We start from the raw sequence: 11,976 nt of genomic DNA on the forward strand, positions 1-11,976 counted from the left end.
CAAAGTCATTTTAAAACATTCCATGTTTCACTTTTAGACAAGAATGAGTTTTATGATGGTACACAAACAACCATGGAATTTAACTAAGTTTCATTGAAACCTATAAATTAGAAGGTAGACATTATTACTATTTGTACGTTGGTGGATGTAACCATTTCCTTTCTGTATGAGTGTGCCTTTACAGGACATGTAAAGAATTAAATAACCTATAGGTTTGGAATTTTACATGCAACCTCAGCGAAGCCTGTTACGCGACACGTGGTGTGGCGTACTCCACGTAGTGTGATGATGGTTTGTTGTTTATTGTATCTCTATAGAACTATTTAATTTTGTATAATAGTTTCTTAATTATTTAAATGTGTAGTTTCTAGAATAAACTTCCGGGAGGTAAGAGCCGATGTTCATTGCATGTTCACACGACCTATTGTTCGTGATTTTTTTTGACTTCTCATTGCAAAAGGAATCAATCGTCAGCCATGCTAATTTTAGTGGTGTAAAATTTGAGGTTATAGAAAGAGTTAAAAATACTAAATGATATCAATATGATGAAATTAAATGAATACATATGCATATAGCAAATGAAGATTGCCAGTTTCAAAATGCTCACTAAAGGAAATACTAATTTAACCATATTTAATACAATGACTTAAAAAAAACAACAAATCATCCGATCAGCCCTTACTATGGCCATTACCTTAGCCATCGGTTATTACAAGAGTTCTTATCAAAAGTATTAAAAGACAATGTTATAAGAATAATATATTTCTATAATACCATCTACTATTTAGCTAGTGTCTGATAAATATCAGAAAATATGGCATCGTGTAAAATAGACATTTCATATATGACGCGCTCTTGACTGACTATATAGCCAAGAACCTTTAATAAAGCTGAGATTGGAAAAGTACAAGGTACATTATAGAAAACATGTCCAGCAATATTGCTCAAACAATATTGCCCAGAGGCAAAACTTTCTCAATCAGAACCTTTTTTCCAGAATAAAACAGATCATCCAACAAAAAACACTTTGATATATCATATTGCATTTTTGAATAAGTGCTTTGTTTGAAGTTTTTAGATTCACGATAACATTTGTTAAAGTATAATAGGATTTTGAACATATGCCATCGTTACATGTTTCAAAAATGTATAAGTAAAAAAGTATAACACAACGTTTCGAAGATTAAAATCTACTTTCTTCTTCAGGTGTAAAAGAGGCAATAATAAATTACAAAATTGTATTAACAACTAGTAATTTCATAGATAATGTGATGGTATTTTTGTTGTCAAAATAGAGTTGGTGAACGGATGTATCTACTTGTAATGCTCACCTCACCGTATCTGGTGATACTGTGTGATTTCCCGGTGAGACTCTAAGAGCATCCCTTTCCTTGGATAAACACGCTACGTTTGGGGTGTGTCGGATACTCTTCCCGAATAAAACCAAGGGTCTGTCTGTGGCTTATTGCTGAGCTTAGTCTTCCAGACATTTCAAACACCACACTCAGTCGTATCATGGAGTGTGCTGAGACATCCGTATTAATGTCTCAAAAACTATGTACAAGTTAAGTTTCTTAAATTCAGATAGTAAAAACTGAATCTTTTTTAGCTTTTCTGTGAAATTGGGCACTGAAATTGTAAAATTTACATTTAAAATGTATACATTTTTGTTTTGGGTATACTAAATATCGTACTATAACACAATCTATTGTGGAAAGCTTTTGATAATAAATGCTGGGTTTGGATTATTCTTCCATGATTGGAGAATTCGGAAAGGACCCGTTGCTATACAACCAAACCGTGAAGAAATTCGAATGCAAGGGTAGAAATAATGATATTATTGAATGTATTTCCAATAGTTTTTATCAAACAAACATCTTGGAAATCAACTTACCACGTTTTACAGTAATTATAACCGGCGAAAAAATAAAAACTTTAAAATAAAAATTAAAAACATTGAATAGTCTTAGGAAAGATTAAAGCAAAATGAAAATCAGCCCAGTGTAAACTTACGAAATAAAATTCTCTTCCTGTAGCATGTAATATTTATAACTGTAGAGTAGAATGAAAATAATCGTAACTGCTATAAAAATAATTTATCTTCACGTATTCGAACAACATACAAATATTAACGCGCCTTCAAAATCAGATATACCTGTTATATGACATAATTAAATTACAGTATGAATAAAATTTCTGACATATAAAACAAATATTAAATGAATAATAAAAAATAATTCAAAATAAATTTTGTAAGCTAATTATCAACAAAATTCCTATATATATCAAATATAGCTATGTATCACATTATATTCAAAAATATAATAATTATTATTATTATATATAATTATTCAAATTATATATATATATATATATATACATTATGATCTAATTTTACAATTATTCACAGTTTGTTAACACCTCTCATTAAATGTTACCGAATTTTAATTTCACAACTAAATATATTTAAAATACTACTTTTTCTAATTTCAATTCGTAACTTGCTGAAAATGGCTGGTCCAAAAAACAAAAATATTGGTTAAATTTTATTTTGATTGCTTTTGGTTTTTTTAAATCTAAGTTTATTGCACATTATGTGGTAAAATAATAAATGTTCCACTCCATATTTTTCACTTTTAACATCAAACATACTAAGCACTTTATATTAAAGATGTTTACAAGAATGGATTTTTAGTTGGACATAGAAAGGAAATTTCTTGTTAATTGTCAAGGAAGTATAAAACACATTGATTTTTTTAATTCTAGCAACAAGGAATATTAATGTTTTTCTAACATTTTTTTAAACTTCAAAACCCCTCCTTAAATTAGATTACTACGAAAATACGTGTTTTTCCAAATACGTGAATCTTAATGACACAATTTTTAGGTTTTGGTCTTCTTCCATGTCAATGTAATTAAAAAAAACCTTATTATCATAAATCCAAACCATTTTTACAGTCAGTTTAAGATTATATAATTAAGTTGGTATTAATAGTTTCTGTTTATGTATTGCATATGTGAAGTGCTGTTAAAGCGGGAATAATATAGCATACTTAGCGTTTTACACGTGTATAAAATACAACATAACATTTTTCCTGGTTTGGATACTTAAAATTAAGTTTAGACAACAATTTTAAATAAATAAGTTTTTTTATAACTTAATTGTAATCGTAAATATAACAATTAATATACTAATTTTTTGCACAATTCTCAGTAATATACAAAAATAGCTGCTCATGCTGCTTCGCATTCCTTTCCTACACTTAAAACAGTTACGCAGGAATATACTTGTAAGCGTTACTATTTTCTGGAAATCTATTGATGTCCGATATTCCCAACTTAAGAACTACTCCTAAATTTTGACGTCTGAATAAAAGCTAATGTAATGAATCCGGCCCAGAATCCGGAGAGAGAAAAACCTGTCAAGATTCTATGAAACACGAATATCATAGTTTGAAATATAACTGATACCCTGATATAACAAATAAGTATAGGGGTAATATTTAAGGACCTTTGTTTCAATAATTCTATAAATCTAGTAAGGGTCAGGTGAGTAGAAGTATGAAATCAGAGTTCACAACATTTTAGAAATGAGTCTTTATTAGTGTTTTTTTTTTTTTAATTATTAAACTATTGACAAAATTAATAAAATGGAGAAACGAACACTTACTTAGTTATCCAATATAAAATTACATAATATAGTACGTGTGTAATGTCTAAGCATTTGTTTCAGTAAGTTCTGATACTTTAGTTGTTTCTATTGACACTCTTTAGACTCAAGGGGAAAAGAAACTCACTGGAACACAAGTGATATTTTGTCTTGTCAAACGAATTCTCAAAGATAAGCAACATTTATTACATATTTACATTGATAACCTGTTTCAATTACTAAAATAAATGAGTCAATGTAAACAAAATAGTAATGGACAACATATGTTCACATGAGTATTAGTCAACAGTTTTAAAGTTACAGCATATAAGCTCGTGTCCCCAGATCGGCTTATACGATAGACCCACCGCTCTCGTAAACGTTCATATCTAGGATGGTTGGTGTTTCGATCATTTACTATTCCATCTTACAAATTTACTGTTGCTGTTCTCACCTTTCGCTAAAACTTTACATTTTTACTTGCTTGTCATACATTAGCGTGTGTTTCAGACATTAAACCGAAAATAACCAATAATTTAACTACTTTTGTCACTTTCCTTGAACAGTGAACCAGTGGTTGATATTACTATTGCAGCCTACCGTGTACGGCCTCGGACGATATGATGTAGGTGTAGCACACCACGTACACAAAACTAGCTGTTTACATCTAGTTATATGTGTTTATATTTATATTACTATTGCAGCCTACCGTGTACGGTCTCGGACGATATAATGTAGGTGTAGCACACCACGTACACAAAACTAGCTGTTTACATCTAGTTATATGTGTTTATATTTATATTACTATTGCAGCCTACCGTGTACGGTCTCGGACGATATAATGTAGGTGTAGCACACCACGTACACAAAACTAGCTGTTTACATCTAGTTATATGTGTTTATATTTATATTACTATTGCAGCCTACCGTGTACGGTCTCGGACGATATAATGTAGGTGTAGCACACCACGTACACAAAACTAGCTGTTTACATCTAGTTATATGTGTTTATATTTATATTACTATTGCAGCCTACCGTGTACGGCCTCGGACGATATGATGTAGGTGTAGCACACCACGTACACAAAACTAGCTGTTTACATCTAGTTATATGTGTTTATATTTATATTACTATTGCAGCCTACCGTGTACGGCCTCGGACGATATGATGTAGGTATAGCACACCACGTACACAAAACTAGCTGTTTACATCTAGTTATATGTGTTTATATTTATATTACTATTGCAGCCTACCGTGTACGGTCTCGGACGATATAATGTAGGTGTAGCACACCACGTACACAAAACTAGCTGTTTACATCTAGTTATATATGTTTATATTTATATTACTATTGCAGCCTACCGTGTACGGTCTCGGACGATATAATGTAGGTGTAGCACACCACGTACACAAAACTAGCTGTTTACATCTAGTTATATGTGTTTATATTTATATTACTATTGCAGCCTACCGTGTACGGCCTCGGACGATATGATGTAGGTGTAGCACACCACGTACACAAAACTAGCTGTTTACATCTAGTTATATGTGTTTATATTTATATTACTATTGCAGCCTACCGTGTACGGTCTCGGACGATATAATGTAGGTGTAGCACACCACGTACACAAAACTAGCTGTTTACATCTAGTTATATGTGTTTATATTTATATTACTATTGCAGCCTACCGTGTACGGCCTCGGACGATATGATGTAGGTGTAGCACACCACGTACACAAAACTAGCTGTTTACATCTAGTTATATGTGTTTATATTTATATTACTATTGCAGCCTACCGTGTACGGCCTCGGACGATATGATGTAGGTATAGCACACCACGTACACAAAACTAGCTGTTTACATCTAGTTATATGTGTTTATATTTATATTACTATTGCAGCCTACCGTGTACGGTCTCGGACGATATAATGTAGGTGTAGCACACCACGTACACAAAACTAGCTGTTTACATCTAGTTATATGTGTTTTATATTTATATTACTATTGCAGCCTACCGTGTACGGTCTCGGACGATATAATGTAGGTGTAGCACACCACGTACACAAAACTAGCTGTTTACATCTAGTTATATGTGTTTATATTTATATTACTATTGCAGCCTACCGTGTACGGCCTCGGACGATATGATGTAGGTGTAGCACACCACGTACACAAAACTAGCTGTTTACATCTAGTTATATGTGTTTATATTTATATTACTATTGCAGCCTACCGTGTACGGTCTCGGACGATATGATGTAGGTATAGCACACCAAGTACACAGAACTAGCTGTTTACATCTAGTTATATGTGTTTATATTTATATTACTATTGCAGCCTACCGTGTACGGCCTCGGACGATATGATGTAGGTATAGCACACCACGTACACAAAACTAGCTGTTTACATCTAGTTATATGTGTTTATATTTATATTACTATTGCAGCCTACCGTGTACGGTCTCGGACGATATAATGTAGGTGTAGCACACCACGTACACAAAACTAGCTGTTTACATCTAGTTATATGTGTTTATATTTATATTACTATTGCAGCCTACCGTGTACGGCCTCGGACGATATGATGTAGGTGTAGCACACCACGTACACAAAACTAGCTGTTTACATCTAGTTATATGTGTTTATATTTATATTACTATTGCAGCCTACCGTGTACGGTCTCGGACGATATGAATGTAGGTGTAGCACACCACGTACACAAAACTAGCTGTTTACATCTAGTTATATGTGTTTATATTTATATTACTATTGCAGCCTACCGTGTACGGTCTCGGACGATATGATGTAGGTGTAGCACACCACGTACACAAAACTAGCTGTTTACATCTAGTTATATGTGTTTATATTTATATTACTATTGCAGCCTACCGTGTACGGTCTCGGACGATATGATGTAGGTGTAGCACACCACGTACACAAAACTAGCTGTTTACATCTAGTTATATGTGTTTATATTTATATTACTATTGCAGCCTACCGTGTACGGTCTCGGACGATATGATGTAGGTGTAGCACACCACGTACACAAAAACTAGCTGTTTACATCTAGTTATATGTGTTTATATTGATATTACTATTGCAGCCTACCGTGTACGGTCTCGGACGATATAATGTAGGTGTAGCACACCACGTACACAAAACTAGCTGTTTACATCTAGTTATATGTGTTTATATTTATATTACTATTGCAGCCTACCGTGTACGGTCTCGGACGATATAATGTAGGTGTAGCACACCACGTACACAAAACTAGCTGTTTACATCTAGTTATATGTGTTTATATTTATATTACTATTGCAGCCTACCGTGTACGGCCTCGGACGATATGATGTAGGTGTAGCACACCACGTACACAAAACTAGCTGTTTACATCTAGTTATATGTGTTTATATTTATATTACTATTGCAGCCTACCGTGTACGGTCTCGGACGATATGATGTAGGTATAGCACACCAAGTACACAGAACTAGCTGTTTACATCTAGTTATATGTGTTTATATTTATATTACTATTGCAGCCTACCGTGTACGGCCTCGGACGATATGATGTAGGTATAGCACACCACGTACACAAAACTAGCTGTTTACATCTAGTTATTTGTGTTTATATTGATATTACTATTGCAGCCTACCGTGTACGGCCTCGGACGATATGATGTAGGTGTAGCACACCACGTACACAAAACTAGCTGTTTACATCTAGTTATTTGTGTTTATATTGATATTACTATTGCAGCCTACCGTGTACGGCCTCGGACGATATGATGTAGGTGTAGCACACCACGTACACAAAACTAGCTGTTTACATCTAGTTATATGTGTTTATATTTATATTACTATCGCAGCCTACCGTGTACGGCCTCGGACGATATGATGTAGGTGTAGCACACCACGTACACAAAACTAGCTGTTTACATCTAGTTATTTGTGTTTATATTGATATTACTATTGCAGCCTACCGTGTACGGCCTCGGACGATATGATGTAGGTGTAGCACACCACGTACACAAAACTAGCTGTTTACATCTAGTTATATGTGTTTATATTTATATTACTATTGCAGCCTACCGTGTACGGTCTCGGACGATATAATGTAGGTGTAGCACACCACGTACACAAAACTAGCTGTTTACATCTAGTTATATGTGTTTATATTTATATTACTATTGCAGCCTACCGTGTACGGCCTCGGACGATATGATGTAGGTGTAGCACACCACGTACACAAAACTAGCTGTTTACATCTAGTTATTTGTGTTTATATTGATATTACTATTGCAGCCTACCGTGTACGGCCTCGGACGATATGATGTAGGTGTAGCACACCACGTACACAAAACTAGCTGTTTACATCTAGTTATATGTGTTTATATTTATATTACTATTGCAGCCTACCGTGTACGGCCTCGGACGATATGATGTAGGTATAGCACACCACGTACACAAAACTAGCTGTTTACATCTAGTTATATGTGTTTATATTTATATTACTATTGCAGCCTACCGTGTACGGTCTCGGACGATATAATGTAGGTGTAGCACACCACGTACACAAAACTAGCTGTTTACATCTAGTTATATGTGTTTATATTTATATTACTATTGCAGCCTACCGTGTACGGCCTCGGACGATATGATGTAGGTGTAGCACACCACGTACACAAAACTAGCTGTTTACATCTAGTTATTTGTGTTTATATTGATATTACTATTGCAGCCTACCGTGTACGGCCTCGGACGATATGATGTAGGTGTAGCACACCACGTACACAAAACTAGCTGTTTACATCTAGTTATATGTGTTTATATTTATATTACTATTGCAGCCTACCGTGTACGGCCTCGGACGATATGATGTAGGTATAGCACACCACGTACACAAAACTAGCTGTTTACATCTAGTTATTTGTGTTTATATTGATATTACTATTGCAGCCTACCGTGTACGGCCTCGGACGATATGATGTAGGTGTAGCACACCACGTACACAAAACTAGCTGTTTACATCTAGTTATTTGTGTTTATATTGATATTACTATTGCAGCCTACCGTGTACGGCCTCGGACGATATGATGTAGGTGTAGCACACCACGTACACAAAACTAGCTGTTTACATCTAGTTATTTGCGTTTATACTGATATTACTATTGCAGCCTACCGTGTACGGCCTCGGACGATATGATGTAGGTGTAGCACACCACGTACACAAAACTAGCTGTTTACATCTAGTTATATGTGTTTATATTTATATTACAAATAACCATTTTTAAATCTGTTAGATGGGGAACACGGTTACATTTAACAAAATTATCCATCGTAAGGAACAGTGTAATCAATGTGTCTGCGTGACCAGGCTTCATCGATTACAATCGTGGAATCCGACGGGAGTTCTGTACCTCCGATCATCAGTTCTACATCACTTTTATTGGAACAAATTTTAGATTTATCTACCCATTTAATGCCATTAAAAATAAATTTTATTAAAGATGCAGTGGCTGTATGACCTAGCAAATAAATAAATGTAACAATATATTATGCACAGTTTCATAATGAAACTTATTTAATTTACTATTGGTTTACTATGTAATTACGAATCCTATACATAATTCTAGAAAACATAACGCTTGAAAAGAAATCAAATTAACTGATTGTTGGTTTATAATAAATATTTTCTTAATCATTTTGCTGTAAAAGGTTACATTGCTTAATACTTTTTGGGAGAGAAAAGTGTCATTGTATAATTTAAGGGGAACATACGAAAATTATTTTTCCGACATAAAGTTTGAAAGGCATAACTAACAACAAAGGCTGGTGAATACGTAGAAGAGCAACCGGTGTCTGAGTCATTCACTGCGGTGTTTTGAGCCGTCTGTGAGCACGTTGTAGAGCATGTGACAAGTGAGTATCCTACACGTGAGTTTCATTGAATAGAGGAGCATCTGAAGAATCGAAATTTATGTTATTGTGCATTGTGACTATATATAAGAAAGGATTTAACAAATTATCTTATTTTATCAGAGATAATAAGATAATAAGCACGTGCGCGCTTATTTAACACTGAGTCTATCAATGTTATACCACAGTGTTCTTCTTGATAAAGTAAGGTTGGAAAAGTTGAGCTCGTTTGATCGCTTATACACATTTCAGATCTAAGACGATTGTGGCTCCAAAGGATGTACTTAAGAATCCATTCCTCAAAATTTTTTAAATTTCAATATATCGAAATCTAAAAAATTACCAAACTTAATAATGTATAAGCAATGGATTTTAAGTGACAAAAACATTATTCCATGATTTTTAGCACTTTTAAAAGTATCTTGGTAGCGATACAGTAAACTAAAGAGTCCATTCTTGATATTGAATCGTTGAGCTGCGCTCTGTGACCTCTAATAGCAGTTGACTTCTTATATATACACGTCATATCATCTGTACTACATACATTAAATATTATTACAAAAATACGAGTATATAAGACAAGTTGTATAAAATAATTAATACATTAAGAACAGTTATAGGCTTTGCTCAAGGTGTTTGGTGTTATCTTACATTACACAAATATGTCCAAGTATAAACTTAAAGTTATGAGGTTATTATGCAGTTATATTTAAAAACTCATTCAACTATAGTAACCTGTGTTTTACTTTCATACACAATATCCTGAGATTATTTCATTATTTTATATTAAGTGTTATTTTATTCAAGAACGCGACGCTAGCGCTGTCGCTCGGCAAGGCAGTATCAACAAAGAGGGCGATTGTTTTTTCTTGAAGGCTTGAGAATATCATAGAAAGACACCAATATGCGTACGCAGTGATCGTGACGCAGCCTAGCGTGACTTCTCAGAAGTAACAGAGCTAATGCAGCCACATTCCTGTGTAACTAATACAATCAAAGGTGAACTGCCAACCAATTCATAACGTGCCAGGTTTTCCCTTGACGATTTTCCTCTGTGGTTTTAAATAACCAATCAACAGTGATCAATGGTTTTCCTCCTACTTTCTGTTTCCTGATTTTGTTAACATAACTTCCTTCAGTTTTATTCTAAGAATAACCCCACATATTGTCCAAATAATTTATAAAATCCGATCACATCGGCTCTTGATGTTAGTAGTTTAGTACTCGCACAATTTATATTTTAATTATCTTTCACCCGGGCTTCTCACGTGAGATATTTCGAATTTATATACAAAATTAAACGATTTTGGATATAAAAGATTTCAGTAGTATCCTTTATATTATTTAAGACAGTAACGAGAAAGCCCTGTGAGGTCTATAGTCCTTTCCTAGTGAGCACATATGGCGTAATATGACGGAACCTTTAAAATAATTTTGAAATTTAAGAAGGTATAGTTACGTAAATATTTCAAAGTTGTTTAACAACGTTTATGTACAACTAGGAAAGCTATCGTACATTCAGAAGTATAGTTCTTTCGTGGAAGAAATACCATCGCAAAAATTGAATTAATTTAAAAGTTTAAGGTTGTGATAAATTCTTCAAAGTAAATACCCGGCTGGCTGCATTTATTTAACATCCTTAACTCAAAAAGTTTATTAATGAGAGAACAAACATCCATACATGTCTTTTATCCATTTAATCTTTTACAATTATAATATCATTAAAATGTTCTGTTATAATCTTTAAAATTAAAACACAATTGTTAATTACTAATATAACTAAATTGATACACTAGCAACCTTTTCAGACTCAAAATACGTTTTATCACGCCAAAAAAACATTAATAATTCAAAAAATGGTCAGACTGAAGCACGTCATGCATAAAAGTAAACGTAAAGAAACGAGAGCAGTAAAAGCTGACGTTGAATTATACAGTCGGCCGGATCAGTCGACCACATCTGTTTGAGGGATAACCTTTTGAGAGAAACATTATGACCCATCTTCCTTTCTTCCTTTTCGGAGCAAAATGCATAAGAGAGTAGAGTATAATATTCATAAAGTCAACTGTTTGAAATCTCGCAATCAGCATCAGTTTGAACTTGCAATTTTCATTTAAACGTTAAAAGTTTGAGATACTGTTAAATTTACATTATAATTTTAATTGTAACTGTTGTATTATGTTCAGTCTTATCCGTTATAATTGAGATGCTAAATAGTAAAAGCACATTGTCATAGATCTTTAATGCATAAACATTCTTTAGTTGTATAATAATTGATTTTTGGGGTTTTAAAGTCTACACTCTTCTTAATACTATGATGACAACAATAATTTAGAACACAAAGTTCTGAATTTAGAAACACCTTCATCACTTGTGCTTATGTGACGAAATAATACTTTTTCAGTAAGA

This window comes from Homalodisca vitripennis, unplaced genomic scaffold, assembly GCF_021130785.1.
Source record: "Homalodisca vitripennis isolate AUS2020 unplaced genomic scaffold, UT_GWSS_2.1 ScUCBcl_2982;HRSCAF=8199, whole genome shotgun sequence".
NCBI lineage: Eukaryota > Metazoa > Arthropoda > Insecta > Hemiptera > Cicadellidae > Homalodisca > Homalodisca vitripennis.